This window comes from Ambystoma mexicanum, chromosome 8 (assembly GCF_040938575.1).
Source record: "Ambystoma mexicanum isolate Mex_15411 chromosome 8, UKY_AmexF1_1, whole genome shotgun sequence".
In the NCBI taxonomy this organism is placed as follows: domain Eukaryota; kingdom Metazoa; phylum Chordata; class Amphibia; order Caudata; family Ambystomatidae; genus Ambystoma; species Ambystoma mexicanum.
The window spans coordinates 731,208,198-731,230,063 of record NC_090929.1 but is presented as its reverse complement, the minus strand read 5'-3'; the positions used below and the strand labels follow the sequence as shown (position 1 = coordinate 731,230,063).

At 46.8% G+C, this 21,866-nt stretch overlaps 67 non-coding genes across 67 annotated transcripts; all 67 read right to left on the bottom strand.

The window, feature by feature from the left end:
- Positions 1 to 87: 87 nt before the first annotated feature.
- LOC138475735 (5S ribosomal RNA) lies at positions 88 to 206 on the bottom strand. Its single transcript, XR_011269853.1, has one exon. It is a non-coding gene; the product is annotated as a 5S ribosomal RNA (ribosomal RNA).
- A 106-nt stretch (positions 207 to 312) lies between these two features.
- Positions 313 to 431, bottom strand: LOC138479743 (5S ribosomal RNA). The gene has a single exon (XR_011273489.1). It is a non-coding gene; the product is annotated as a 5S ribosomal RNA (ribosomal RNA).
- A 464-nt stretch (positions 432 to 895) lies between these two features.
- Positions 896 to 1,014, bottom strand: LOC138478750 (5S ribosomal RNA). Its single transcript, XR_011272588.1, has one exon. It is a non-coding gene; the product is annotated as a 5S ribosomal RNA (ribosomal RNA).
- A 106-nt stretch (positions 1,015 to 1,120) lies between these two features.
- LOC138475734 (5S ribosomal RNA) lies at positions 1,121 to 1,239 on the bottom strand. The gene has a single exon (XR_011269852.1). It is a non-coding gene; the product is annotated as a 5S ribosomal RNA (ribosomal RNA).
- A 106-nt stretch (positions 1,240 to 1,345) lies between these two features.
- LOC138479161 (5S ribosomal RNA) lies at positions 1,346 to 1,464 on the bottom strand. Its single transcript, XR_011272961.1, has one exon. It is a non-coding gene; the product is annotated as a 5S ribosomal RNA (ribosomal RNA).
- A 464-nt stretch (positions 1,465 to 1,928) lies between these two features.
- LOC138479284 (5S ribosomal RNA) lies at positions 1,929 to 2,047 on the bottom strand. The gene has a single exon (XR_011273073.1). It is a non-coding gene; the product is annotated as a 5S ribosomal RNA (ribosomal RNA).
- Positions 2,048 to 2,153: 106 nt separating this feature from the next.
- On the bottom strand, positions 2,154 to 2,272 carry LOC138475733 (5S ribosomal RNA). The gene has a single exon (XR_011269851.1). It is a non-coding gene; the product is annotated as a 5S ribosomal RNA (ribosomal RNA).
- Positions 2,273 to 2,378: 106 nt separating this feature from the next.
- LOC138479881 (5S ribosomal RNA) lies at positions 2,379 to 2,497 on the bottom strand. Its single transcript, XR_011273615.1, has one exon. It is a non-coding gene; the product is annotated as a 5S ribosomal RNA (ribosomal RNA).
- A 106-nt stretch (positions 2,498 to 2,603) lies between these two features.
- Positions 2,604 to 2,722, bottom strand: LOC138475732 (5S ribosomal RNA). Its single transcript, XR_011269850.1, has one exon. It is a non-coding gene; the product is annotated as a 5S ribosomal RNA (ribosomal RNA).
- A 106-nt stretch (positions 2,723 to 2,828) lies between these two features.
- LOC138475731 (5S ribosomal RNA) lies at positions 2,829 to 2,947 on the bottom strand. Its single transcript, XR_011269849.1, has one exon. It is a non-coding gene; the product is annotated as a 5S ribosomal RNA (ribosomal RNA).
- A 106-nt stretch (positions 2,948 to 3,053) lies between these two features.
- On the bottom strand, positions 3,054 to 3,172 carry LOC138475730 (5S ribosomal RNA). The gene has a single exon (XR_011269848.1). It is a non-coding gene; the product is annotated as a 5S ribosomal RNA (ribosomal RNA).
- A 464-nt stretch (positions 3,173 to 3,636) lies between these two features.
- LOC138475728 (5S ribosomal RNA) lies at positions 3,637 to 3,755 on the bottom strand. The gene has a single exon (XR_011269846.1). It is a non-coding gene; the product is annotated as a 5S ribosomal RNA (ribosomal RNA).
- A 106-nt stretch (positions 3,756 to 3,861) lies between these two features.
- LOC138480019 (5S ribosomal RNA) lies at positions 3,862 to 3,980 on the bottom strand. Its single transcript, XR_011273740.1, has one exon. It is a non-coding gene; the product is annotated as a 5S ribosomal RNA (ribosomal RNA).
- A 106-nt stretch (positions 3,981 to 4,086) lies between these two features.
- LOC138475726 (5S ribosomal RNA) lies at positions 4,087 to 4,205 on the bottom strand. The gene has a single exon (XR_011269845.1). It is a non-coding gene; the product is annotated as a 5S ribosomal RNA (ribosomal RNA).
- Positions 4,206 to 4,311: 106 nt separating this feature from the next.
- On the bottom strand, positions 4,312 to 4,430 carry LOC138475725 (5S ribosomal RNA). The gene has a single exon (XR_011269844.1). It is a non-coding gene; the product is annotated as a 5S ribosomal RNA (ribosomal RNA).
- A 464-nt stretch (positions 4,431 to 4,894) lies between these two features.
- LOC138477902 (5S ribosomal RNA) lies at positions 4,895 to 5,013 on the bottom strand. The gene has a single exon (XR_011271818.1). It is a non-coding gene; the product is annotated as a 5S ribosomal RNA (ribosomal RNA).
- Positions 5,014 to 5,119: 106 nt separating this feature from the next.
- LOC138478364 (5S ribosomal RNA) lies at positions 5,120 to 5,238 on the bottom strand. The gene has a single exon (XR_011272238.1). It is a non-coding gene; the product is annotated as a 5S ribosomal RNA (ribosomal RNA).
- A 463-nt stretch (positions 5,239 to 5,701) lies between these two features.
- On the bottom strand, positions 5,702 to 5,820 carry LOC138479617 (5S ribosomal RNA). The gene has a single exon (XR_011273376.1). It is a non-coding gene; the product is annotated as a 5S ribosomal RNA (ribosomal RNA).
- Positions 5,821 to 5,926: 106 nt separating this feature from the next.
- Positions 5,927 to 6,045, bottom strand: LOC138475724 (5S ribosomal RNA). The gene has a single exon (XR_011269843.1). It is a non-coding gene; the product is annotated as a 5S ribosomal RNA (ribosomal RNA).
- A 106-nt stretch (positions 6,046 to 6,151) lies between these two features.
- LOC138479290 (5S ribosomal RNA) lies at positions 6,152 to 6,270 on the bottom strand. The gene has a single exon (XR_011273078.1). It is a non-coding gene; the product is annotated as a 5S ribosomal RNA (ribosomal RNA).
- A 464-nt stretch (positions 6,271 to 6,734) lies between these two features.
- On the bottom strand, positions 6,735 to 6,853 carry LOC138475723 (5S ribosomal RNA). The gene has a single exon (XR_011269842.1). It is a non-coding gene; the product is annotated as a 5S ribosomal RNA (ribosomal RNA).
- Positions 6,854 to 6,959: 106 nt separating this feature from the next.
- Positions 6,960 to 7,078, bottom strand: LOC138475721 (5S ribosomal RNA). The gene has a single exon (XR_011269840.1). It is a non-coding gene; the product is annotated as a 5S ribosomal RNA (ribosomal RNA).
- A 106-nt stretch (positions 7,079 to 7,184) lies between these two features.
- On the bottom strand, positions 7,185 to 7,303 carry LOC138479395 (5S ribosomal RNA). Its single transcript, XR_011273174.1, has one exon. It is a non-coding gene; the product is annotated as a 5S ribosomal RNA (ribosomal RNA).
- A 106-nt stretch (positions 7,304 to 7,409) lies between these two features.
- Positions 7,410 to 7,528, bottom strand: LOC138475720 (5S ribosomal RNA). Its single transcript, XR_011269839.1, has one exon. It is a non-coding gene; the product is annotated as a 5S ribosomal RNA (ribosomal RNA).
- A 106-nt stretch (positions 7,529 to 7,634) lies between these two features.
- Positions 7,635 to 7,753, bottom strand: LOC138475719 (5S ribosomal RNA). Its single transcript, XR_011269838.1, has one exon. It is a non-coding gene; the product is annotated as a 5S ribosomal RNA (ribosomal RNA).
- Positions 7,754 to 7,859: 106 nt separating this feature from the next.
- Positions 7,860 to 7,978, bottom strand: LOC138476330 (5S ribosomal RNA). The gene has a single exon (XR_011270391.1). It is a non-coding gene; the product is annotated as a 5S ribosomal RNA (ribosomal RNA).
- Positions 7,979 to 8,442: 464 nt separating this feature from the next.
- Positions 8,443 to 8,561, bottom strand: LOC138475718 (5S ribosomal RNA). Its single transcript, XR_011269837.1, has one exon. It is a non-coding gene; the product is annotated as a 5S ribosomal RNA (ribosomal RNA).
- Positions 8,562 to 8,667: 106 nt separating this feature from the next.
- On the bottom strand, positions 8,668 to 8,786 carry LOC138480018 (5S ribosomal RNA). Its single transcript, XR_011273739.1, has one exon. It is a non-coding gene; the product is annotated as a 5S ribosomal RNA (ribosomal RNA).
- A 106-nt stretch (positions 8,787 to 8,892) lies between these two features.
- Positions 8,893 to 9,011, bottom strand: LOC138479030 (5S ribosomal RNA). The gene has a single exon (XR_011272842.1). It is a non-coding gene; the product is annotated as a 5S ribosomal RNA (ribosomal RNA).
- Positions 9,012 to 9,117: 106 nt separating this feature from the next.
- On the bottom strand, positions 9,118 to 9,236 carry LOC138478226 (5S ribosomal RNA). Its single transcript, XR_011272113.1, has one exon. It is a non-coding gene; the product is annotated as a 5S ribosomal RNA (ribosomal RNA).
- A 464-nt stretch (positions 9,237 to 9,700) lies between these two features.
- Positions 9,701 to 9,819, bottom strand: LOC138478604 (5S ribosomal RNA). Its single transcript, XR_011272456.1, has one exon. It is a non-coding gene; the product is annotated as a 5S ribosomal RNA (ribosomal RNA).
- A 106-nt stretch (positions 9,820 to 9,925) lies between these two features.
- On the bottom strand, positions 9,926 to 10,044 carry LOC138478162 (5S ribosomal RNA). The gene has a single exon (XR_011272055.1). It is a non-coding gene; the product is annotated as a 5S ribosomal RNA (ribosomal RNA).
- Positions 10,045 to 10,150: 106 nt separating this feature from the next.
- Positions 10,151 to 10,269, bottom strand: LOC138475141 (5S ribosomal RNA). Its single transcript, XR_011269313.1, has one exon. It is a non-coding gene; the product is annotated as a 5S ribosomal RNA (ribosomal RNA).
- Positions 10,270 to 10,732: 463 nt separating this feature from the next.
- LOC138478986 (5S ribosomal RNA) lies at positions 10,733 to 10,851 on the bottom strand. The gene has a single exon (XR_011272802.1). It is a non-coding gene; the product is annotated as a 5S ribosomal RNA (ribosomal RNA).
- Positions 10,852 to 10,957: 106 nt separating this feature from the next.
- Positions 10,958 to 11,076, bottom strand: LOC138475717 (5S ribosomal RNA). Its single transcript, XR_011269836.1, has one exon. It is a non-coding gene; the product is annotated as a 5S ribosomal RNA (ribosomal RNA).
- A 464-nt stretch (positions 11,077 to 11,540) lies between these two features.
- LOC138475790 (5S ribosomal RNA) lies at positions 11,541 to 11,659 on the bottom strand. Its single transcript, XR_011269902.1, has one exon. It is a non-coding gene; the product is annotated as a 5S ribosomal RNA (ribosomal RNA).
- Positions 11,660 to 11,765: 106 nt separating this feature from the next.
- LOC138479946 (5S ribosomal RNA) lies at positions 11,766 to 11,884 on the bottom strand. The gene has a single exon (XR_011273674.1). It is a non-coding gene; the product is annotated as a 5S ribosomal RNA (ribosomal RNA).
- A 106-nt stretch (positions 11,885 to 11,990) lies between these two features.
- LOC138479160 (5S ribosomal RNA) lies at positions 11,991 to 12,109 on the bottom strand. The gene has a single exon (XR_011272960.1). It is a non-coding gene; the product is annotated as a 5S ribosomal RNA (ribosomal RNA).
- A 464-nt stretch (positions 12,110 to 12,573) lies between these two features.
- LOC138475714 (5S ribosomal RNA) lies at positions 12,574 to 12,692 on the bottom strand. The gene has a single exon (XR_011269834.1). It is a non-coding gene; the product is annotated as a 5S ribosomal RNA (ribosomal RNA).
- Positions 12,693 to 12,798: 106 nt separating this feature from the next.
- LOC138475713 (5S ribosomal RNA) lies at positions 12,799 to 12,917 on the bottom strand. Its single transcript, XR_011269833.1, has one exon. It is a non-coding gene; the product is annotated as a 5S ribosomal RNA (ribosomal RNA).
- A 464-nt stretch (positions 12,918 to 13,381) lies between these two features.
- Positions 13,382 to 13,500, bottom strand: LOC138477906 (5S ribosomal RNA). The gene has a single exon (XR_011271822.1). It is a non-coding gene; the product is annotated as a 5S ribosomal RNA (ribosomal RNA).
- Positions 13,501 to 13,606: 106 nt separating this feature from the next.
- LOC138477682 (5S ribosomal RNA) lies at positions 13,607 to 13,725 on the bottom strand. The gene has a single exon (XR_011271618.1). It is a non-coding gene; the product is annotated as a 5S ribosomal RNA (ribosomal RNA).
- A 106-nt stretch (positions 13,726 to 13,831) lies between these two features.
- LOC138479158 (5S ribosomal RNA) lies at positions 13,832 to 13,950 on the bottom strand. Its single transcript, XR_011272958.1, has one exon. It is a non-coding gene; the product is annotated as a 5S ribosomal RNA (ribosomal RNA).
- Positions 13,951 to 14,414: 464 nt separating this feature from the next.
- On the bottom strand, positions 14,415 to 14,533 carry LOC138478155 (5S ribosomal RNA). Its single transcript, XR_011272048.1, has one exon. It is a non-coding gene; the product is annotated as a 5S ribosomal RNA (ribosomal RNA).
- Positions 14,534 to 14,639: 106 nt separating this feature from the next.
- LOC138475712 (5S ribosomal RNA) lies at positions 14,640 to 14,758 on the bottom strand. The gene has a single exon (XR_011269832.1). It is a non-coding gene; the product is annotated as a 5S ribosomal RNA (ribosomal RNA).
- Positions 14,759 to 14,864: 106 nt separating this feature from the next.
- On the bottom strand, positions 14,865 to 14,983 carry LOC138479879 (5S ribosomal RNA). The gene has a single exon (XR_011273613.1). It is a non-coding gene; the product is annotated as a 5S ribosomal RNA (ribosomal RNA).
- A 106-nt stretch (positions 14,984 to 15,089) lies between these two features.
- On the bottom strand, positions 15,090 to 15,208 carry LOC138475711 (5S ribosomal RNA). Its single transcript, XR_011269831.1, has one exon. It is a non-coding gene; the product is annotated as a 5S ribosomal RNA (ribosomal RNA).
- A 106-nt stretch (positions 15,209 to 15,314) lies between these two features.
- LOC138475710 (5S ribosomal RNA) lies at positions 15,315 to 15,433 on the bottom strand. The gene has a single exon (XR_011269830.1). It is a non-coding gene; the product is annotated as a 5S ribosomal RNA (ribosomal RNA).
- Positions 15,434 to 15,539: 106 nt separating this feature from the next.
- LOC138475709 (5S ribosomal RNA) lies at positions 15,540 to 15,658 on the bottom strand. Its single transcript, XR_011269829.1, has one exon. It is a non-coding gene; the product is annotated as a 5S ribosomal RNA (ribosomal RNA).
- Positions 15,659 to 16,122: 464 nt separating this feature from the next.
- On the bottom strand, positions 16,123 to 16,241 carry LOC138477901 (5S ribosomal RNA). The gene has a single exon (XR_011271817.1). It is a non-coding gene; the product is annotated as a 5S ribosomal RNA (ribosomal RNA).
- A 106-nt stretch (positions 16,242 to 16,347) lies between these two features.
- On the bottom strand, positions 16,348 to 16,466 carry LOC138478363 (5S ribosomal RNA). Its single transcript, XR_011272237.1, has one exon. It is a non-coding gene; the product is annotated as a 5S ribosomal RNA (ribosomal RNA).
- Positions 16,467 to 16,929: 463 nt separating this feature from the next.
- Positions 16,930 to 17,048, bottom strand: LOC138479616 (5S ribosomal RNA). The gene has a single exon (XR_011273375.1). It is a non-coding gene; the product is annotated as a 5S ribosomal RNA (ribosomal RNA).
- A 106-nt stretch (positions 17,049 to 17,154) lies between these two features.
- On the bottom strand, positions 17,155 to 17,273 carry LOC138475708 (5S ribosomal RNA). The gene has a single exon (XR_011269828.1). It is a non-coding gene; the product is annotated as a 5S ribosomal RNA (ribosomal RNA).
- Positions 17,274 to 17,379: 106 nt separating this feature from the next.
- Positions 17,380 to 17,498, bottom strand: LOC138479289 (5S ribosomal RNA). The gene has a single exon (XR_011273077.1). It is a non-coding gene; the product is annotated as a 5S ribosomal RNA (ribosomal RNA).
- A 464-nt stretch (positions 17,499 to 17,962) lies between these two features.
- On the bottom strand, positions 17,963 to 18,081 carry LOC138475707 (5S ribosomal RNA). The gene has a single exon (XR_011269827.1). It is a non-coding gene; the product is annotated as a 5S ribosomal RNA (ribosomal RNA).
- A 106-nt stretch (positions 18,082 to 18,187) lies between these two features.
- Positions 18,188 to 18,306, bottom strand: LOC138475706 (5S ribosomal RNA). The gene has a single exon (XR_011269826.1). It is a non-coding gene; the product is annotated as a 5S ribosomal RNA (ribosomal RNA).
- A 106-nt stretch (positions 18,307 to 18,412) lies between these two features.
- On the bottom strand, positions 18,413 to 18,531 carry LOC138479394 (5S ribosomal RNA). Its single transcript, XR_011273173.1, has one exon. It is a non-coding gene; the product is annotated as a 5S ribosomal RNA (ribosomal RNA).
- Positions 18,532 to 18,637: 106 nt separating this feature from the next.
- On the bottom strand, positions 18,638 to 18,756 carry LOC138475129 (5S ribosomal RNA). The gene has a single exon (XR_011269302.1). It is a non-coding gene; the product is annotated as a 5S ribosomal RNA (ribosomal RNA).
- Positions 18,757 to 19,219: 463 nt separating this feature from the next.
- Positions 19,220 to 19,338, bottom strand: LOC138480209 (5S ribosomal RNA). Its single transcript, XR_011273913.1, has one exon. It is a non-coding gene; the product is annotated as a 5S ribosomal RNA (ribosomal RNA).
- A 106-nt stretch (positions 19,339 to 19,444) lies between these two features.
- Positions 19,445 to 19,563, bottom strand: LOC138475704 (5S ribosomal RNA). The gene has a single exon (XR_011269825.1). It is a non-coding gene; the product is annotated as a 5S ribosomal RNA (ribosomal RNA).
- A 106-nt stretch (positions 19,564 to 19,669) lies between these two features.
- Positions 19,670 to 19,788, bottom strand: LOC138475702 (5S ribosomal RNA). The gene has a single exon (XR_011269823.1). It is a non-coding gene; the product is annotated as a 5S ribosomal RNA (ribosomal RNA).
- A 106-nt stretch (positions 19,789 to 19,894) lies between these two features.
- On the bottom strand, positions 19,895 to 20,013 carry LOC138475701 (5S ribosomal RNA). Its single transcript, XR_011269822.1, has one exon. It is a non-coding gene; the product is annotated as a 5S ribosomal RNA (ribosomal RNA).
- Positions 20,014 to 20,477: 464 nt separating this feature from the next.
- LOC138475700 (5S ribosomal RNA) lies at positions 20,478 to 20,596 on the bottom strand. Its single transcript, XR_011269821.1, has one exon. It is a non-coding gene; the product is annotated as a 5S ribosomal RNA (ribosomal RNA).
- A 106-nt stretch (positions 20,597 to 20,702) lies between these two features.
- On the bottom strand, positions 20,703 to 20,821 carry LOC138475699 (5S ribosomal RNA). Its single transcript, XR_011269820.1, has one exon. It is a non-coding gene; the product is annotated as a 5S ribosomal RNA (ribosomal RNA).
- Positions 20,822 to 20,927: 106 nt separating this feature from the next.
- Positions 20,928 to 21,046, bottom strand: LOC138478225 (5S ribosomal RNA). The gene has a single exon (XR_011272112.1). It is a non-coding gene; the product is annotated as a 5S ribosomal RNA (ribosomal RNA).
- Positions 21,047 to 21,510: 464 nt separating this feature from the next.
- LOC138477919 (5S ribosomal RNA) lies at positions 21,511 to 21,629 on the bottom strand. The gene has a single exon (XR_011271834.1). It is a non-coding gene; the product is annotated as a 5S ribosomal RNA (ribosomal RNA).
- Positions 21,630 to 21,735: 106 nt separating this feature from the next.
- Positions 21,736 to 21,854, bottom strand: LOC138479157 (5S ribosomal RNA). Its single transcript, XR_011272957.1, has one exon. It is a non-coding gene; the product is annotated as a 5S ribosomal RNA (ribosomal RNA).
- Positions 21,855 to 21,866: the final 12 nt, after the last annotated feature.

Genomic DNA, 21,866 nt, shown 5'->3' with positions numbered 1-21,866 from the left:
TAAAACGGGATAAAATTATTTTGGAAACATACCAAATTTGAAAAGTAATTGAGAAGTTGTGCAATTACTAATCATGGAGCACAAAATAGCCTACAGCACCTGGTATTCCCAGGCGGTCTCCCATCCAGGTACTAACTAGGCCCGACACTGCTTAGCTTCCGAGATCAGACGAGATCGGGCGCATTCAGTGTGGTGTGGCCGTAGGCTCTGGGCCTAGTGAGTTTTGTACTTTTAAGCATCTAGTCGGCTAGACCTTGCAGTTTTGAAAGGCAATTGAGAAATGGCTCACTTCCTGAACTTGGAGCACAAAAAAGCCTAGAGCACCTGGTATTCCCAGGCGGTCTCCCATCCAGGTACTAACTAGGCCCGACACTGCTTAGCTTCCGAGATCAGACGAGATCGGGCGCATTCAGTGTGGTGTGGCCGTAGGCTCTAGAAATGCTAAGAATATTACTCTTATGCATTTGCATTTAGTAAGCTAAGCCATGCAGCCACTTGCAACATGATACCACGCTCATCGCTCGATCAGCGCTCGATCAGGCTCGATATATAAGACTGGTGGGCCCATTCAGGACTCCTATGTCTGGTAGGATAACTTTAATCCATCCATCCTGTTTCTGTTGCAGGGAGATGGAGAGAACAATCAACACAATAACAGCTTTCTTTCATGCCTCTTGAAGGACTCAATATTCTCTGTACTGCATTACATGTGAAAGTCGATTTATTACCCATGAACACACTACCTGTATGCTAATTATATGTAAATAGGTAGCTCCAGCCCTCATAATGTTGTCCAACATTTCCGCTATAAAACGGGATAAAATTATTTTGGAAACATACCAAATTTGAAAAGTAATTGAGAAGTTATGCAATTACTAATCATGGAGCACAAAATAGCCTACAGCACCTGGCATTCCCAGGCGGTCTCCCATCCAGGTACTAACTAGGCCCAACCCTGCTTAGCTTCCGAGATCAGACGAGATCGGGCGCATTCAGTGTGGTGTGGCCGTAGGCTCTGGTCCTAGTGAGTTTTGTACTTTTAAGCATCTAGTCGGCTAGACCTTGCAGTTTTGAAAGGCAATTGAGAAATGGCTCACTTCCTGAACTTGGAGCACAAAAAAGCCTACAGCACCTGGTATTCCCAGGCGGTCTCCCATCCAGGTACTAACTAGGCCCGACACTGCTTAGCTTCCGAGATCAGACGAGATCGGGCGCATTCAGTGTGGTGTGGCCGTAGGCTCTGGGCCTAGTGAGTTTTGTACTTTTAAGCATCTAGTCGGCTAGACCTTGCAGTTTTGAAAGGCAATTGAGAAATGGCTCACTTCCTGAACTTGGAGCACAAAAAAGCCTACAGCACCTGGTATTCCCAGGCGGTCTCCCATCCAGGTACTAACTAGGCCCGACACTGCTTAGCTTCCGAGATCAGACGAGATCGGGCGCATTCAGTCTGGTGTGGCCGTAGGCTCTAGTAATGCTAAGAATATTACTCTTATGCATTTGCATTTAGTAAGCTAAGCCATGCAGCCACTTGCAACATGATACCACGCTCATCGCTCGATCAGCGCTCGATCAGGCGAGATATATAAGACTGGTGGGCCCATTCAGGACTCCTATGTCTGGTAGGATAACTTTAATCCATCCATCCTGTTTCTGTTGCAGGGAGGTGGAGAGAACAATCAACACAATAACGGCTTTCTTTCATGCCTCTTGAAGGACTCAATATTCTCTGTACTGCATTACATGTGAAAGTCGATTTATTACCCATGAACACACTACCTGTATGCTAATTATATGTAAATAGGTAGCTCCAGCCCTCATAATGTTGTCCAACATTTCCGCTATAAAACGGGATAAAATTATTTTGGAAACATACCAAATTTGAAAAGTAATTGAGAAGTTGTGCAATTACTAATCATGGAGCACAAAATAGCCTACAGCACCTGGTATTCCCAGGCGGTCTCCCATCCAGGTACTAACTAGGCCCGACACTACTTAGCTTCCGAGATCAGACGAGATCAGGCGCATTCAGTGTGGTGTGGCCGTAGGCTCTGGGCCTAGTGAGTTTTGTACTTTTAAGCATCTAGTCGGCTAGACCTTGCAGTTTTGAAAGGCAATTGAGAAATGGCTCACTTCCTGAACTTGGAGCACAAAAAAGCCTACAGCACCTGGTATTCCCAGGCGGTCTCCCATCCAGGTACTAACTAGGCCCGACACTGCTTAGCTTCCGAGATCAGACGAGATCGGGCGCATTCAGTGTGGTGTGGCCGTAGGCTCTGGTCCTAGTGAGTTTTGTACTTTTAAGCATCTAGTCGGCTAGACCTTGCAGTTTTGAAAGGCAATTGAGAAATGGCTCACTTCCTGAACTTGGAGCACAAAAAAGCCTACAGCACCTGGTATTCCCAGGCCGTCTCCCATCCAGGTACTAATTAGGCCCGACACTGCTTAGCTTCCGAGATCAGACGAGATCGGGCGCATTCAGTGTGGTGTGGCCGTAGGCTCTGGTTCTAGTGAGTTTTGTACTTTTAAGCATCTAGTCGGCTAGACCTTGCAGTTTTGAAAGGCAATTGAGAAATGGCTCACTTCCTGAACTTGGAGCACAAAAAAGCCTACAGCACCTGGTATTCCCAGGCGGTCTCCCATCCAGGTACTAACTAGGCCCGACACTGCTTAGCTTCCGAGATCAGACGAGATCGGGCGCATTCAGTGTGGTGTGGCCGTAGGCTCTGGTCCTAGTGAGTTTTGTACTTTTAAGCATCTAGTCGGCTAGACCTTGCAGTTTTGAAAGGCAATTGAGAAATGGCTCACTTCCTGAACTTGGAGCACAAAAAAGCCTACAGCACCTGGTATTCCCAGGCGGTCTCCCATCCAGGTACTAACTAGGCCCGACACTGCTTAGCTTCCGAGATCAGACGAGATCGGGCGCATTCAGTGTGGTGTGGCCGTAGGCTCTGGGCCTAGTGAGTTTTGTACTTTTAAGCATCTAGTCGGCTAGACCTTGCAGTTTTGAAAGGCAATTGAGAAATGGCTCACTTCCTGAACTTGGAGCACAAAAAAGCCTACAGCACCTGGTATTCCCAGGCGGTCTCCCATCCAGGTACTAACTAGGCCCGACACTGCTTAGCTTCCGAGATCAGACGAGATCGGGCGCATTCAGTGTGGTGTGGCCGTAGGCTCGAGTAATGCTAAGAATATTACTCTAATGCATTTGCATTTAGTAAGCTAAGCCATGCAGCCACTTGCAACATGATACCACGCTCATCGCTCGATCAGCGCTTGATCAGGCGAGATATATAAGACTGGTGGGCCCATTCAGGACTCCTATGTCTGGTAGGATAACTTTAATCCATCCATCCTGTTTCTGTTGCAGGGAGGTGGAGAGAACAATCAACACAATAACGGCTTTCTTTCATGCCTCTTGAAGGACTCAATATTCTCTGTACTGCATTACATGTGAAAGTCGATTTATTACCCATGAACACACTACCTGTATGCTAATTATATGTAAATAGGTAGCTCCAGCCCTCATAATGTTGTCCAACATTTCCGCTATAAAACGGGATAAAATTATTTTGGAAACATACCAAATTTGAAAAGTAATTGAGAAGTTGCGCAATTACTAATCATGGAGCACAAAATAGCCTACAGCACCTGGTATTCCCAGGCGGTCTCCCATCCAGGTACTAACTAGGCCCGACACTGCTTAGCTTCCGAGATCAGACGAGATCGGGCGCATTCAGTGTGGTGTGGCCGTAGGCTCTGGGCCTAGTGAGTTTTGTACTTTTAAGCATCTAGTCGGCTAGACCTTGCAGTTTTGAAAGGCAATTGAGAAATGGCTCACTTCCTGAACTTGGAGCACAAAAAAGCCTACAGCACCTGGTATTCCCAGGCAGTCTCCCATCCAGGTACTAACTAGGCCCGACACTGCTTAGCTTCTGAGATCAGACGAGATCGGGCGCATTCAGTGTGGTGTGGCCGTAGGCTCTGATCCTAGTGAGTTTTGTACTTTTAAGCATCTAGTCGGCTAGACCTTGCAGTTTTGAAAGGCAATTGAGAAATGGCTCACTTCCTGAACTTGGAGCACAAAAAAGCCTACAGCACCTGGTATTCCCAGGCGGTCTCCCATCCAGGTACTAACTAGGCCCGACACTGCTTAGCTTCCGAGATCAGACGAGATCGGGCGCATTCAGTGTGGTGTGGCCGTAGGCTCTGGGCCTAGTGAGTTTTGTACTTTTAAGCATCTAGTCGGCTAGACCTTGCAGTTTTGAAAGGCAATTGAGAAATGGCTCACTTCCTGAACTTGGAGCACAAAAAAGCCTACAGCACCTGGTATTCCCAGGCGGTCTCCCATCCAGGTACTAACTAGGCCCGACACTGCTTAGCTTCCGAGATCAGACGAGATCGGGCGCATTCAGTGTGGTGTGGCCGTAGGCTCTAGAAATGCTAAGAATATTACTCTTATGCATTTGCATTTAGTAAGCTAAGCCATGCAGCCACTTGCAACATGATACCACGCTCATCGCTCGATCAGCGCTTGATCAGGCGAGATATATAAGACTGGTGGGCCCATTCAGGACTCCTATGTCTGGTAGGATAACTTTAATCCATCCATCCTGTTTCTGTTGCAGGGAGGTGGAGAGAACAATCAACACAATAACGGCTTTCTTTCATGCCTCTTGAAGGACTCAATATTCTCTGTACTGCATTACATGTGAAAGTCGATTTATTACCCATGAACACACTACCTGTATGCTAATTATATGTAAATAGGTAGCTCCAGCCCTCATAATGTTGTCCAACATTTCCGCTATAAAACGGGATAAAATTATTTTGGAAACATACCAAATTTGAAAAGTAATTGAGAAGTTGCGCAATTACTAATCATGGAGCACAAAATAGCCTACAGCACCTGGTATTCCCAGGCGGTCTCCCATCCAGGTACTAACTAGGCCCGACACTGCTTCGCTTCCGAGATCAGACGAGATCGGGCGCATTCAGTGTGGTGTGGCCGTAGGCTCTGGGCCTAGTGAGTTTTGTACTTTTAAGCATCTAGTCGGCTAGACCTTGCAGTTTTGAAAGGCAATTGAGAAATGGCTCACTTCCTGAACTTGGAGCACAAAAAAGCCTACAGCACCTGGTATTCCCAGGCAGTCTCCCATCCAGGTACTAACTAGGCCCGACACTGCTTAGCTTCCGAGATCAGACGAGATCGGGCGCATTCAGTGTGGTGTGGCCGTAGGCTCTAGAAATGCTAAGAATATTACTCTTATGCATTTGCATTTAGTAAGCTAAGCCATGCAGCCACTTGCAACATGATACCACGCTCATCGCTCGATCAGGCTCGATCAGGCGAGATATATAAGACTGGTGGGCCCATTCAGGACTCCTATGTCTGGTAGGATAACTTTAATCCATCCATCCTGTTTCTGTTGCAGGGAGATGGAGAGAACAATCAACACAATAACGGCTTTCTTTCATGCCTCTTGAAGGACTCAATATTCTCTGTACTGCATTACATGTGAAAGTCGATTTATTACCCATGAACACACTACCTGTATGCTAATTATATGTAAATAGGTAGCTCCAGCCCTCATAATGTTGTCCAACATTTCCGCTATAAAACGGGATAAAATTATTTTGGAAACATACCAAATTTGAAAAGTAATTGAGAAGTTGTGCAATTACTAATCATGGAGCACAAAATAGCCTACAGCACCTGGTATTCCCAGGCGGTCTCCCTTCCAGGTACTAACTAGGCCCGACACTACTTAGCTTCCGAGATCAGACGAGATCGGGCGCATTCAGTGTGGTGTGGCCGTAGGCTCTGGTCCTAGTGAGTTTTGTACTTTTAAGCATCTAGTCGGCTAGACCTTGCAGTTTTGAAAGGCAATTGAGAAATGGCTCACTTCCTGAACTTGGAGCACAAAAAAGCCTACAGCACCTGGTATTCCCAGGCGGTCTCCCATCCAGGTACTAACTAGGCCCGACACTGCTTAGCTTCCGAGATCAGACGAGATCGGGCGCATTCAGTGTGGTGTGGCCGTAGGCTCTGGGCCTAGTGAGTTTTGTACTTTTAAGCATCTAGTCGGCTAGACCTTGCAGTTTTGAAAGGCAATTGAGAAATGGCTCACTTCCTGAACTTGGAGCACAAAAAAGCCTACAGCACCTGGTATTCCCAGGCGGTCTCCCATCCAGGTACTAACTAGGCCCGACACTGCTTAGCTTCCGAGATCAGACGAGATCGGGCGCATTCAGTCTGGTGTGGCTGTAGGCTCTAGTAATGCTAAGAATATTACTCTTATGCATTTGCATTTAGTAAGCTAAGCCATGCAGCCACTTGCAACATGATACCACGCTCATCGCTCGATCAGCGCTCGATCAGGCGAGATATATAAGACTGGTGGGCCCATTCAGGACTCCTATGTCTGGTAGGATAACTTTAATCCATCCATCCTGTTTCTGTTGCAGGGAGGTGGAGAGAACAATCAACACAATAACGGCTTTCTTTCATGCCTCTTGAAGGACTCAATATTCTCTGTACTGCATTACATGTGAAAGTCGATTTATTACCCATGAACACACTACCTGTATGCTAATTATATGTAAATAGGTAGCTCCAGCCCTCATAATGTTGTCCAACATTTCCGCTATAAAACGGGATAAAATTATTTTGGAAACATACCAAATTTGAAAAGTAATTGAGAAGTTGTGCAATTACTAATCATGGAGCACAAAATAGCCTACAGCACCTGGTATTCCCAGGCGGTCTCCCATCCAGGTACTAACTAGGCCCGACACTGCTTAGCTTCCGAGATCAGACGAGATCGGGCGCATTCAGTGTGGTGTGGCCGTAGGCTCTGGGCCTAGTGAGTTTTGTACTTTTAAGCATCTAGTCGGCTAGACCTTGCAGTTTTGAAAGGCAATTGAGAAATGGCTCACTTCCTGAACTTGGAGCACAAAAAAGCCTACAGCACCTGGTATTCCCAGGCGGTCTCCCATCCAGGTACTAACTAGGCCCGACACTGCTTAGCTTCCGAGATCAGACGAGATCGGGCGCATTCAGTGTGGTGTGGCCGTAGGCTCTGGTCCTAGTGAGTTTTGTACTTTTAAGCATCTAGTCGGCTAGACCTTGCAGTTTTGAAAGGCAATTGAGAAATGGCTCACTTCCTGAACTTGGAGCACAAAAAGGCCTACAGCACCTGGTATTCCCAGGCCGTCTCCCATCCAGGTACTAACTAGGCCCGACACTGCTTAGCTTCCGAGATCAGACGAGATCGGGCGCATTCAGTGTGGTGTGGCCGTAGGCTCTGGGCCTAGTGAGTTTTGTACTTTTAAGCATCTAGTCGGCTAGACCTTGCAGTTTTGAAAGGCAATTGAGAAATGGCTCACTTCCTGAACTTGGAGCACAAAAAAGCCTACAGCACCTGGTATTCCCAGGCGGTCTCCCATCCAGGTACTAACTAGGCCCGACACTGCTTAGCTTCCGAGATCAGACGAGATCGGGCGCATTCAGTGTGGTGTGGCCGTAGGCTCTGGGCCTAGTGAGTTTTGTACTTTTAAGCATCTAGTCGGCTAGACCTTGCAGTTTTGAAAGGCAATTGAGAAATGGCTCACTTCCTGAACTTGGAGCACAAAAAAGCCTACAGCACCTGGTATTCCCAGGCGGTCTCCCATCCAGGTACTAACTAGGCCCGACACTGCTTAGCTTCCGAGATCAGACGAGATCGGGCGCATTCAGTGTGGTGTGGCCGTAGGCTCTGGTCCTAGTGAGTTTTGTACTTTTAAGCATCTAGTCGGCTAGACCTTGCAGTTTTGAAAGGCAATTGAGAAATGGCTCACTTCCTGAACTTGGAGCACAAAAAGGCCTACAGCACCTGGTATTCCCAGGCGGTCTCCCATCCAGGTACTAACTAGGCCCGACACTGCTTAGCTTCCGAGATCAGACGAGATCGGGCGCATTCAGTGTGGTGTGGCCGTAGGCTCGAGTAATGCTAAGAATATTACTCTTATGCATTTGCATTTAGTAAGCTAAGCCATGCAGCCACTTGCAACATGATACCACTCTCATCGGTCGATCAGCGCTCGATCAGGCGAGATATATAAGACTGGTGGGCCCATTCAGGACTCCTATGTCTGGTAGGATAACTTTAATCCATCCATCCTGTTTCTGTTGCAGGGAGGTGGAGAGAACAATCAACACAATAACGCCTTTCTTTCATGCCTCTTGAAGGACTCAATATTCTCTGTACTGCATTACATGTGAAAGTCGATTTATTACCCATGAACACACTACCTGTATGCTAATTATATGTAAATAGGTAGCTCCAGCCCTCATAATGTTGTCCAACATTTCCGCTATAAAACGGGATAAAATTATTTTGGAAACATACCAAATTTGAAAAGTAATTGAGAAGTTGTGCAATTACTAATCATGGAGCACAAAATAGCCTACAGCACCTGGTATTCCCAGGCGGTCTCCCATCCAGGTACTAACTAGGCCCGACACTGCTTAGCTTCCGAGATCAGACGAGATCGGGCGCATTCAGTGTGGTGTGGCCGTAGGCTCTGGGCCTAGTGAGTTTTGTACTTTTAAGCATCTAGTCGGCTAGACCTTGCAGTTTTGAAAGGCAATTGAGAAATGGCTCACTTCCTGAACTTGGAGCACAAAAAAGCCTACAGCACCTGGTATTCCCAGGCAGTCTCCCATCCAGGTACTAACTAGGCCCGACACTGCTTAGCTTCTGAGATCAGACGAGATCGGGCGCATTCAGTGTGGTGTGGCCGTAGGCTCTGGTCCTAGTGAGTTTTGTACTTTTAAGCATCTAGTCGGCTAGACCTTGCAGTTTTGAAAGGCAATTGAGAAATGGCTCACTTCCTGAACTTGGAGCACAAAAAAGCCTACAGCACCTAGTATTCCCAGGCGGTCTCCCATCCAGGTACTAACTAGGCCCGACACTGCTTAGCTTCCGAGATCAGACGAGATCGGGCGCATTCAGTGTGGTGTGGCCGTAGGCTCTGGGCCTAGTGAGTTTTGTACTTTTAAGCATCTAGTCGGCTAGACCTTGCAGTTTTGAAAGGCAATTGAGAAATGGCTCACTTCCTGAACTTGGAGCACAAAAAAGCCTACAGCACCTGGTATTCCCAGGCGGTCTCCCATCCAGGTACTAACTAGGCCCGACACTGCTTAGCTTCCGAGATCAGACGAGATCGGGCGCATTCAGTGTGGTGTGGCCGTAGTCTCTAGAAATGCTAAGAATATTACTCTTATGCATTTGCATTTAGTAAGCTAAGCCATGCAGCCACTTGCAACATGATACCACGCTCATCGCTCGATCAGCGCTTGATCAGGCGAGATATATAAGACTGGTGGGCCCATTCAGGACTCCTATGTCTGGTAGGATAACTTTAATCCATCCATCCTGTTTCTGTTGCAGGGAGGTGGAGAGAACAATCAACACAATAACGGCTTTCTTTCATGCCTCTTGAAGGACTCAATATTCTCTGTACTGCATTACATGTGAAAGTCGATTTATTACCCATGAACACACTACCTGTATGCTAATTATATGTAAATAGGTAGCTCCAGCCCTCATAATGTTGTCCAACATTTCCGCTATAAAACGGGATAAAATTATTTTGGAAACATACCAAATTTGAAAAGTAATTGAGAAGTTGTGCAATTACTAATCATGGAGCACAAAATAGCCTACAGCACCTGGTATTCCCAGGCGGTCTCCCATCCACGTACTAACTAGGCCCGACACTGCTTAGCTTCCGAGATCAGACGAGATCGGGCGCATTCAGTGTGGTGTGGCCGTAGGCTCTGGGCCTAGTGAGTTTTGTACTTTTAAGCATCTAGTCGGCTAGACCTTGCAGTTTTGAAAGGCAATTGAGAAATGGCTCACTTCCTGAACTTGGAGCACAAAAAAGCCTACAGCACCTGATATTCCCAGGCGGTCTCCCATCCAGGTACTAACTAGGCCCAACACTGCTTAGCTTCCGAGATCAGACGAGATCGGGCACATTCAGTGTGGTGTGGCCGTAGGCTCTGGGCCTAGTGAGTTTTGTACTTTTAAGCATCTAGTCGGCTAGACCTTGCAGTTTTGAAAGGCAATTGAGAAATGGCTCACTTCCTGAACTTGGAGCACAAAAAAGCCTACAGCACCTGGTATTCCCAGGCGGTCTCCCATCCAGGTACTAACTAGGCCCGACACTGCTTAGCTTCCGAGATCAGATGAGATCGGGCGCATTCAGTGTGGTGTGGCCGTAGGCTCTAGAAATGCTAAGAATATTACTCTTATGCATTTGCATTTAGTAAGCTAAGCCATGCAGCCACTTGCAACATGATACCACGCTCATCGCTCGATCAGGCTCGATCAGGCGAGATATATAAGACTGGTGGGCCCATTCAGGACTCCTATGTCTGGTAGGATAACTTTAATCCATCCATCCTGTTTCTGTTGCAGGGAGGTGGAGAGAACAATCAACACAATAACGGCTTTCTTTCATGCCTCTTGAAGGACTCAATATTCTCTGTACTGCATTACATGTGAAAGTCGATTTATTACCCATGAACACACTACCTGTATGCTAATTATATGTAAATAGGTAGCTCCAGCCCTCATAATGTTGTCCAACATTTCCGCTATAAAACGGGATAAAATTATTTTGGAAACATACCAAATTTGAAAAGTAATTGAGAAGTTGTGCAATTACTAATCATGGAGCACAAAATAGCCTACAGCACCTGGTATTCCCAGGCGGTCTCCCATCCAGGTACTAACTAGGCCCGACACTGCTTAGCTTCTGAGATCAGACGAGATCGGGCGCATTCAGTGTGGTGTGGCCGTAGGCTCTGGGCCTAGTGAGTTTTGTACTTTTAAGCATCTAGTCGGCTAGACCTTGCAGTTTTGAAAGGCAATTGAGAAATGGCTCACTTCCTGAACTTGGAGCACAAAAAAGCCTACAGCACCTGGTATTCCCAGGCGGTCTCCCATCCAGGTACTAACTAGGCCCGACACTGCTTAGCTTCCGAGATCAGACGAGATCGGGCGCATTCAGTGTGGTGTGGCCGTAGGCTCTAGAAATGCTAAGAATATTACTCTTATGCATTTGCATTTAGTAAGCTAAGCCATGCAGCCACTTGCAACATGATACCACGCTCATCGCTCGATCAGCGCTCGATCAGGCTCGATATATAAGACTGGTGGGCCCATTCAGGACTCCTATGTCTGGTAGGATAACTTTAATCCATCCATCCTGTTTCTGTTGCAGGGAGATGGAGAGAACAATCAACACAATAACGGCTTTCTTTCATGCCTCTTGAAGGACTCAATATTCTCTGTACTGCATTACATGTGAAAGTCGATTTATTACCCATGAACACACTACCTGTATGCTAATTATATGTAAATAGGTAGCTCCAGCCCTCATAATGTTGTCCAACATTTCCGCTATAAAACGGGATAAAATTATTTTGGAAACATACCAAATTTGAAAAGTAATTGAGAAGTTGTGCAATTACTAATCATGGAGCACAAAATAGCCTACAGCACCTGGTATTCCCAGGCGGTCTCCCATCCAGGTACTAACTAGGCCCAACACTGCTTAGCTTCCGAGATCAGACGAGATCGGGCGCATTCAGTGTGGTGTGGCCGTAGGCTCTGGTCCTAGTGAGTTTTGTACTTTTAAGCATCTAGTCGGCTAGACCTTGCAGTTTTGAAAGGCAATTGAGAAATGGCTCACTTCCTGAACTTGGAGCACAAAAAAGCCTACAGCACCTGGTATTCCCAGGCCGTCTCCCAACCAGGTACTAACTAGGCCCGACACTGCTTAGCTTCCGAGATCAGACGAGATCGGGCGCATTCAGTGTGGTGTGGCCGTAGGCTCTGGGCCTAGTGAGTTTTGTACTTTTAAGCATCTAGTCGGCTAGACCTTGCAGTTTTGAAAGGCAATTGAGAAATGGCTCACTTCCTGAACTTGGAGCACAAAAAAGCCTACAGCACCTGGTATTCCCAGGCGGTCTCCCATCCAGGTACTAACTAGGCCCGACACTGCTTAGCTTCCGAGATCAGACGAGATCGGGCGCATTCAGTCTGGTGTGGCCGTAGGCTCTAGTAATGCTAAGAATATTACTCTTATGCATTTGCATTTAGTAAGCTAAGCCATGCAGCCACTTGCAACATGATACCACGCTCATCGCTCGATCAGCGCTCGATCAGGCGAGATATATAAGACTGGTGGGCCCATTCAGGACTCCTATGTCTGGTAGGATAACTTTAATCCATCCATCCTGTTTCTGTTGCAGGGAGGTGGAGAGAACAATCAACACAATAACGGCTTTCTTTCATGCCTCTTGAAGGACTCAATATTCTCTGTACTGCATTACATGTGAAAGTCGATTTATTACCCATGAACACACTACCTGTATGCTAATTATATGTAAATAGGTAGCTCCAGCCCTCATAATGTTGTCCAACATTTCCGCTATAAAACGGGATAAAATTATTTTGGAAACATACCAAATTTGAAAAGTAATTGAGAAGTTGTGCAATTACTAATCATGGAGCACAAAATAGCCTACAGCACCTGGTATTCCCAGGCGGTCTCCCATCCAGGTACTAACTAGGCCCGACACTGCTTAGCTTCCGAGATCAGACGAGATCGGGCGCATTCAGTGTGGTGTGGCCGTAGGCTCTGGGCCTAGTGAGTTTTGTACTTTTAAGCATCTAGTCGGCTAGACCTTGCAGTTTTGAAAGGCAATTGAGAAATGGCTCACTTCCTGAACTTGGAGCACAAAAAAGCCTACAGCACCTGGTATTCCCAGGCGGTCTCCCATCCAGGTACTAACTAGGCCCGACACTGCTTAGCTTCCGAGATCAGACGAGATCGGGCGCATTCAGTGTGGTGTGGCCGTAGGCTCTAGAAATGCTAAGAATATTACTCTTATGCATTTGCATTTAGTAAGCTAAGCCATGCAGCCACTTGCAACATGATACCACGCTCATCGCTCGATCAGCGCTCGATCAGGCTCGATATATAAGACTGGTGGGCCCATTCAGGACTCCTATGTCTGGTAGGATAACTTTAATCCATCCATCCTGTTTCTGTTGCAGGGAGATGGAGAGAACAATCAACACAATAACGGCTTTCTTTCATGCCTCTTGAAGGACTCAATATTCTCTGTACTGCATTACATGTGAAAGTCGATTTATTACCCATGAACACACTACCTGTATGCTAATTATATGTAAATAGGTAGCTCCAGCCCTCATAATGTTGTCCAACATTTCCGCTATAAAACGGGATAAAATTATTTTGGAAACATACCAAATTTGAAAAGTAATTGAGAAGTTATGCAATTACTAATCATGGAGCACAAAATAGCCTACAGCACCTGGTATTCCCAGGCGGTCTCCCATCCAGGTACTAACTAGGCCCAACCCTGCTTAGCTTCCGAGATCAGACGAGATCGGGCGCATTCAGTGTGGTGTGGCCGTAGGCTCTGGTCCTAGTGAGTTTTGTACTTTTAAGCATCTAGTCGGCTAGACCTTGCAGTTTTGAAAGGCAATTGAGAAATGGCTCACTTCCTGAACTTGGAGCACAAAAAAGCCTACAGCACCTGGTATTCCCAGGCGGTCTCCCACCCAGGTACTAACTAGGCCCGACACTGCTTAGCTTCCGAGATCAGACGAGATCGGGCGCATTCAGTGTGGTGTGGCCGTAGGCTCTGGGCCTAGTGAGTTTTGTACTTTTAAGCATCTAGTCGGCTAGACCTTGCAGTTTTGAAAGGCAATTGAGAAATGGCTCACTTCCTGAACTTGGAGCACAAAAAAGCCTACAGCACCTGGTATTCCCAGGCGGTCTCCCATCCAGGTACTAACTAGGCCCGACACTGCTTAGCTTCCGAGATCAGACGAGATCGGGCGCATTCAGTCTGGTGTGGCCGTAGGCTCTAGTAATGCTAAGAATATTACTCTTATGCATTTGCATTTAGTAAGCTAAGCCATGCAGCCACTTGCAACATGATACCACGCTCATCGCTCGATCAGCGCTCGATCAGGCGAGATATATAAGACTGGTGGGCCCATTCAGGACTCCTATGTCTGGTAGGATAACTTTAATCCATCCATCCTGTTTCTGTTGCAGGGAGGTGGAGAGAACAATCAACACAATAACGGCTTTCTTTCATGCCTCTTGAAGGACTCAATATTCTCTGTACTGCATTACATGTGAAAGTCGATTTATTACCCATGAACACACTACCTGTATGCTAATTATATGTAAATAGGTAGCTCCAGCCCTCATAATGTTGTCCAACATTTCCGCTATAAAACGGGATAAAATTATTTTGGAAACATACCAAATTTGAAAAGTAATTGAGAAGTTGTGCAATTACTAATCATGGAGCACAAAATAGCCTACAGCACCTGGTATTCCCAGGCGGTCTCCCATCCAGGTACTAACTAGGCCCGACACTACTTAGCTTCCGAGATCAGACGAGATCGGGCGCATTCAGTGTGGTGTGGCCGTAGGCTCTGGGCCTAGTGAGTTTTGTACTTTTAAGCATCTAGTCGGCTAGACCTTGCAGTTTTGAAAGGCAATTGAGAAATGGCTCACTTCCTGAACTTGGAGCACAAAAAAGCCTACAGCACCTGGTATTCCCAGGCGGTCTCCCATCCAGGTACTAACTAGGCCCGACACTGCTTAGCTTCCGAGATCAGACGAGATCGGGCGCATTCAGTGTGGTGTGGCCGTAGGCTCTGGTCCTAGTGAGTTTTGTACTTTTAAGCATCTAGTCGGCTAGACCTTGCAGTTTTGAAAGGCAATTGAGAAATGGCTCACTTCCTGAACTTGGAGCACAAAAAAGCCTACAGCACCTGGTATTCCCAGGCCGTCTCCCATCCAGGTACTAATTAGGCCCGACACTGCTTAGCTTCCGAGATCAGACGAGATCGGGCGCATTCAGTGTGGTGTGGCCGTAGGCTCTGGTTCTAGTGAGTTTTGTACTTTTAAGCATCTAGTCGGCTAGACCTTGCAGTTTTGAAAGGCAATTGAGAAATGGCTCACTTCCTGAACTTGGAGCACAAAAAAGCCTACAGCACCTGGTATTCCCAGGCGGTCTCCCATCCAGGTACTAACTAGGCCCGACACTGCTTAGCTTCCGAGATCAGACGAGATCGGGCGCATTCAGTGTGGTGTGGCCGTAGGCTCTGGTCCTAGTGAGTTTTGTACTTTTAAGCATCTAGTCGGCTAGACCTTGCAGTTTTGAAAGGCAATTGAGAAATGGCTCACTTCCTGAACTTGGAGCACAAAAAAGCCTACAGCACCTGGTATTCCCAGGCGGTCTCCCATCCAGGTACTAACTAGGCCCGACACTGCTTAGCTTCCGAGATCAGACGAGATCGGGCGCATTCAGTGTGGTGTGGCCGTAGGCTCTGGGCCTAGTGAGTTTTGTACTTTTAAGCATCTAGTCGGCTAGACCTTGCAGTTTTGAAAGGCAATTGAGAAATGGCTCACTTCCTGAACTTGGAGCACAAAAAAGCCTACAGCACCTGGTATTCCCAGGCGGTCTCCCATCCAGGTACTAACTAGGCCCGACACTGCTTAGCTTCCGAGATCAGACGAGATCGGGCGCATTCAGTGTGGTGTGGCCGTAGGCTCGAGTAATGCTAAGAATATTACTCTAATGCATTTGCATTTAGTAAGCTAAGCCATGCAGCCACTTGCAACATGATACCACGCTCATCGCTCGATCAGCGCTTGATCAGGCGAGATATATAAGACTGGTGGGCCCATTCAGGACTCCTATGTCTGGTAGGATAACTTTAATCCATCCATCCTGTTTCTGTTGCAGGGAGGTGGAGAGAACAATCAACACAATAACGGCTTTCTTTCATGCCTCTTGAAGGACTCAATATTCTCTGTACTGCATTACATGTGAAAGTCGATTTATTACCCATGAACACACTACCTGTATGCTAATTATATGTAAATAGGTAGCTCCAGCCCTCATAATGTTGTCCAACATTTCCGCTATAAAACGGGATAAAATTATTTTGGAAACATACCAAATTTGAAAAGTAATTGAGAAGTTGCGCAATTACTAATCATGGAGCACAAAATAGCCTACAGCACCTGGTATTCCCAGGCGGTCTCCCATCCAGGTACTAACTAGGCCCGACACTGCTTCGCTTCCGAGATCAGACGAGATCGGGCGCATTCAGTGTGGTGTGGCCGTAGGCTCTGGGCCTAGTGAGTTTTGTACTTTTAAGCATCTAGTCGGCTAGACCTTGCAGTTTTGAAAGGCAATTGAGAAATGGCTCACTTCCTGAACTTGGAGCACAAAAAAGCCTACAGCACCTGGTATTCCCAGGCAGTCTCCCATCCAGGTACTAACTAGGCCCGACACTGCTTAGCTTCCGAGATCAGACGAGATCGGGCGCATTCAGTGTGGTGTGGCCGTAGGCTCTAGAAATGCTAAGAATATTACTCTTATGCATTTGCATTTAGTAAGCTAAGCCATGCAGCCACTTGCAACATGATACCACGCTCATCGCTCGATCAGGCTCGATCAGGCGAGATATATAAGACTGGTGGGCCCATTCAGGACTCCTATGTCTGGTAGGATAACTTTAATCCATCCATCCTGTTTCTGTTGCAGGGAGATGGAGAGAACAATCAACACAATAACGGCTTTCTTTCATGCCTCTTGAAGGACTCAATATTCTCTGTACTGCATTACATGTGAAAGTCGATTTATTACCCATGAACACACTACCTGTATGCTAATTATATGTAAATAGGTAGCTCCAGCCCTCATAATGTTGTCCAACATTTCCGCTATAAAACGGGATAAAATTATTTTGGAAACATACCAAATTTGAAAAGTAATTGAGAAGTTGTGCAATTACTAATCATGGAGCACAAAATAGCCTACAGCACCTGGTATTCCCAGGCGGTCTCCCTTCCAGGTACTAACTAGGCCCGACACTACTTAGCTTCCGAGATCAGACGAGATCGGGCGCATTCAGTGTGGTGTGGCCGTAGGCTCTGGTCCTAGTGAGTTTTGTACTTTTAAGCATCTAGTCGGCTAGACCTTGCAGTTTTGAAAGGCAATTGAGAAATGGCTCACTTCCTGAACTTGGAGCACAAAAAAGCCTACAGCACCTGGTATTCCCAGGCGGTCTCCCATCCAGGTACTAACTAGGCCCGACACTGCTTAGCTTCCGAGATCAGACGAGATCGGGCGCATTCAGTGTGGTGTGGCCGTAGGCTCTGGGCCTAGTGAGTTTTGTACTTTTAAGCATCTAGTCGGCTAGACCTTGCAGTTTTGAAAGGCAATTGAGAAATGGCTCACTTCCTGAACTTGGAGCACAAAAAAGCCTACAGCACCTGGTATTCCCAGGCGGTCTCCCATCCAGGTACTAACTAGGCCCGACACTGCTTAGCTTCCGAGATCAGACGAGATCGGGCGCATTCAGTCTGGTGTGGCTGTAGGCTCTAGTAATGCTAAGAATATTACTCTTATGCATTTGCATTTAGTAAGCTAAGCCATGCAGCCACTTGCAACATGATACCACGCTCATCGCTCGATCAGCGCTCGATCAGGCGAGATATATAAGACTGGTGGGCCCATTCAGGACTCCTATGTCTGGTAGGATAACTTTAATCCATCCATCCTGTTTCTGTTGCAGGGAGGTGGAGAGAACAATCAACACAATAACGGCTTTCTTTCATGCCTCTTGAAGGACTCAATATTCTCTGTACTGCATTACATGTGAAAGTCGATTTATTACCCATGAACACACTACCTGTATGCTAATTATATGTAAATAGGTAGCTCCAGCCCTCATAATGTTGTCCAACATTTCCGCTATAAAACGGGATAAAATTATTTTGGAAACATACCAAATTTGAAAAGTAATTGAGAAGTTGTGCAATTACTAATCATGGAGCACAAAATAGCCTACAGCACCTGGTATTCCCAGGCGGTCTCCCATCCAGGTACTAACTAGGCCCGACACTGCTTAGCTTCCGAGATCAGACGAGATCGGGCGCATTCAGTGTGGTGTGGCCGTAGGCTCTGGGCCTAGTGAGTTTTGTACTTTTAAGCATCTAGTCGGCTAGACCTTGCAGTTTTGAAAGGCAATTGAGAAATGGCTCACTTCCTGAACTTGGAGCACAAAAAAGCCTACAGCACCTGGTATTCCCAGGCGGTCTCCCATCCAGGTACTAACTAGGCCCGACACTGCTTAGCTTCCGAGATCAGACGAGATCGGGCGCATTCAGTGTGGTGTGGCCGTAGGCTCTGGTCCTAGTGAGTTTTGTACTTTTAAGCATCTAGTCGGCTAGACCTTGCAGTTTTGAAAGGCAATTGAGAAATGGCTCACTTCCTGAACTTGGAGCACAAAAAGGCCTACAGCACCTGGTATTCCCAGGCCGTCTCCCATCCAGGTACTAACTAGGCCCGACACTGCTTAGCTTCCGAGATCAGACGAGATCGGGCGCATTCAGTGTGGTGTGGCCGTAGGCTCTGGGCCTAGTGAGTTTTGTACTTTTAAGCATCTAGTCGGCTAGACCTTGCAGTTTTGAAAGGCAATTGAGAAATGGCTCACTTCCTGAACTTGGAGCACAAAAAAGCCTACAGCACCTGGTATTCCCAGGCGGTCTCCCATCCAGGTACTAACTAGGCCCGACACTGCTTAGCTTCCGAGATCAGATGAGATCGGGCGCATTCAGTGTGGTGTGGCCGTAGGCTCTAGAAATGCTAAGAATATTACTCTTATGCATTTGCATTTAGTAAGCTAAGCCATGCAGCCACTTGCAACATGATACCACGCTCATCGCTCGATCAGGCTCGATCAGGCGAGATATATAAGACTGGTGGGCCCATTCAGGACTCCTATGTCTGGTAGGATAACTTTAATCCATCCATCCTGTTTCTGTTGCAGGGAGGTGGAGAGAACAATCAACACAATAACGGCTTTCTTTCATGCCTCTTGAAGGACTCAATATTCTCTGTACTGCATTACATGTGAAAGTCGATTTATTACCCATGAACACACTACCTGTATGCTAATTATATGTAAATAGGTAGCTCCAGCCCTCATAATGTTGTCCAACATTTCCGCTATAAAACGGGATAAAATTATTTTGGAAACATACCAAATTTGAAAAGTAATTGAGAAGTTGTGCAATTACTAATCATGGAGCACAAAATAGCCTACAGCACCTGGTATTCCCAGGCGGTCTCCCATCCAGGTACTAACTAGGCCTGAAACTGCTTAGCTTCCGAGATCAGACGAGATCGGGCGCATTCAGTGTGGTGTGGCCGTAGGCTCAGGGCCTAGTGAGTTTTGTACTTTTAAGCATCTAGTCGGCTAGACCTTGCAGTTTTGAAAGGCAATTGAGAAATGGCTCACTTCCTGAACTTGGAGCACAAAAAAGCCTACAGCACCTGGTATTCCCAGGCGGTCTCCCATCCAGGTACTAACTAGGCCCGACACTGCTTAGCTTCCGAGATCAGACGAGATCGGGCGCATTCAGTGTGGTGTGGCCGTAGGCTCTGGTCCTAGTGAGTTTTGTACTTTTAAGCATCTAGTCGGCTAGACCTTGCAGTTTTGAAAGGCAATTGAGAAATGGCTCACTTCCTGAACTTGGAGCACAAAAAAGCCTACAGCACCTGGTATTCCCAGGCGGTCTCCCATCCAGGTACTAACTAGGCCCGACACTGCTTAGCTTCCGAGATCAGACGAGATCGGGCGCATTCAGTGTGGTGTGGCCGTAGGCTCTGGGCCTAGTGAGTTTTGTACTTTTAAGCATCTAGTCGGCTAGACCTTGCAGTTTTGAAAGGCAATTGAGAAATGGCTCACTTCCTGAACTTGGAGCACAAAAAAGCCTACAGCACCTGGTATTCCCAGGCGGTCTCCCATCCAGGTACTAACTAGGCCCGACACTGCTTAGCTTCCGAGATCAGACGAGATCGGGCGCATTCAGTGTGGTGTGGCCGTAGGCTCGAGTAATGCTAAGAATATTACTCTTATGCATTTGCATTTAGTAAGCTAAGCCATGCAGCCACTTGCAACATGATACCACTCTCATCGGTCGATCAGCGCTCGATCAGGCGAGATATATAAGACTGGTGGGCCCATTCAGGACTCCTATGTCTGGTAGGATAACTTTAATCCATCCATCCTGTTTCTGTTGCAGGGAGGTGGAGAGAACAATCAACACAATAACGCCTTTCTTTCATGCCTCTTGAAGGACTCAATATTCTCTGTACTGCATTACATGTGAAAGTCGATTTATTACCCATGAACACACTACCTGTATGCTAATTATATGTAAATAGGTAGCTCCAGCCCTCATAATGTTGTCCAACATTTCCGCTATAAAACGGGATAAAATTATTTTGGAAACATACCAAATTTGAAAAGTAATTGAGAAGTTGTGCAATTACTAATCATGGAGCACAAAATAGCCTACAGCACCTGGTATTCCCAGGCGGTCTCCCATCCAGGTACTAACTAGGCCCGACACTGCTTAGCTTCCGAGATCAGACGAGATCGGGCGCATTCAGTGTGGTGTGGCCGTAGGCTCTGGTCTTAGTGAGTTTTGTACTTTTAAGCATCTAGTCGGCTAGACCTTGCAGTTTTGAAAGGCAATTGAGAAATGGCTCACTTCCTGAACTTGGAGCACAAAAAAGCCTACAGCACCTGGTATTCCCAGGCGGTCTCCCATCCAGGTACTAACTAGGCCCGACACTGCTTAGCTTCCGAGATCAGACGAGATCGGGCGCATTCAGTGTGGTGTGGCCGTAGGCTCTGGGCCTAGTGAGTTTTGTACTTTTAAGCATCTAGTCGGCTAGACCTTGCAGTTTTGAAAGGCAATTGAGAAATGGCTCACTTCCTGAACTTGGAGCACAAAAAAGCCTACAGCACCTGGTATTCCCAGGCGGTCTCCCATCCAGGTACTAACTAGGCCCGACACTGCTTAGCTTCCGAGATCAGACGAGATCGGGCGCATTCAGTGTGGTGTGGCCGTAGTCTCTAGAAATGCTAAGAATATTACTCTTATGCATTTGCATTTAGTAAGCTAAGCCATGCAGCCACTTGCAACATGATACCACGCTCATCGCTCGATCAGCGCTTGATCAGGCGAGATATATAAGACTGGTGGGCCCATTCAGGACTCCTATGTCTGGTAGGATAACTTTAATCCATCCATCCTGTTTCTGTTGCAGGGAGGTGGAGAGAACAATCAACACAATAACGGCTTTCTTTCATGCCTCTTGAAGGACTCAATATTCTCTGTACTGCATTACATGTGAAAGTCGATTTATTACCCATGAACACACTACCTGTATGCTAATTATATGTAAATAGGTAGCTCCAGCCCTCATAATGTTGTCCAACATTTCCGCTATAAAACGGGATAAAATTATTTTGGAAACATACCAAATTTGAAAAGTAATTGAGAAGTTGCGCAATTACTAATCATGGAGCACAAAATAGCCTACAGCACCTGGTATTCCCAGGCGGTCTCCCATCCAGGTACTAACTAGGCCCGACACTGCTTAGCTTCCGAGATCAGACGAGATCGGGCACATTCAGTGTGGTGTGGCCGTAGGCTCTGGGCCTAGTGAGTTTTGTACTTTTAAGCATCTAGTCGGCTAGACCTTGCAGTTTTGAAAGGCAATTGAGAAATGGCTCACTTCCTGAACTTGGAGCACAAAAAAGCCTACAGCACCTGGTATTCCCAGGCGGTCTCCCATCCAGGTACTAACTAGGCCCGACACTGCTTAGCTTCCGAGATCAGACGAGATCGGGCGCATTCAGTCTGGTGTGGCCGTAGGCTCTAGTAATGCT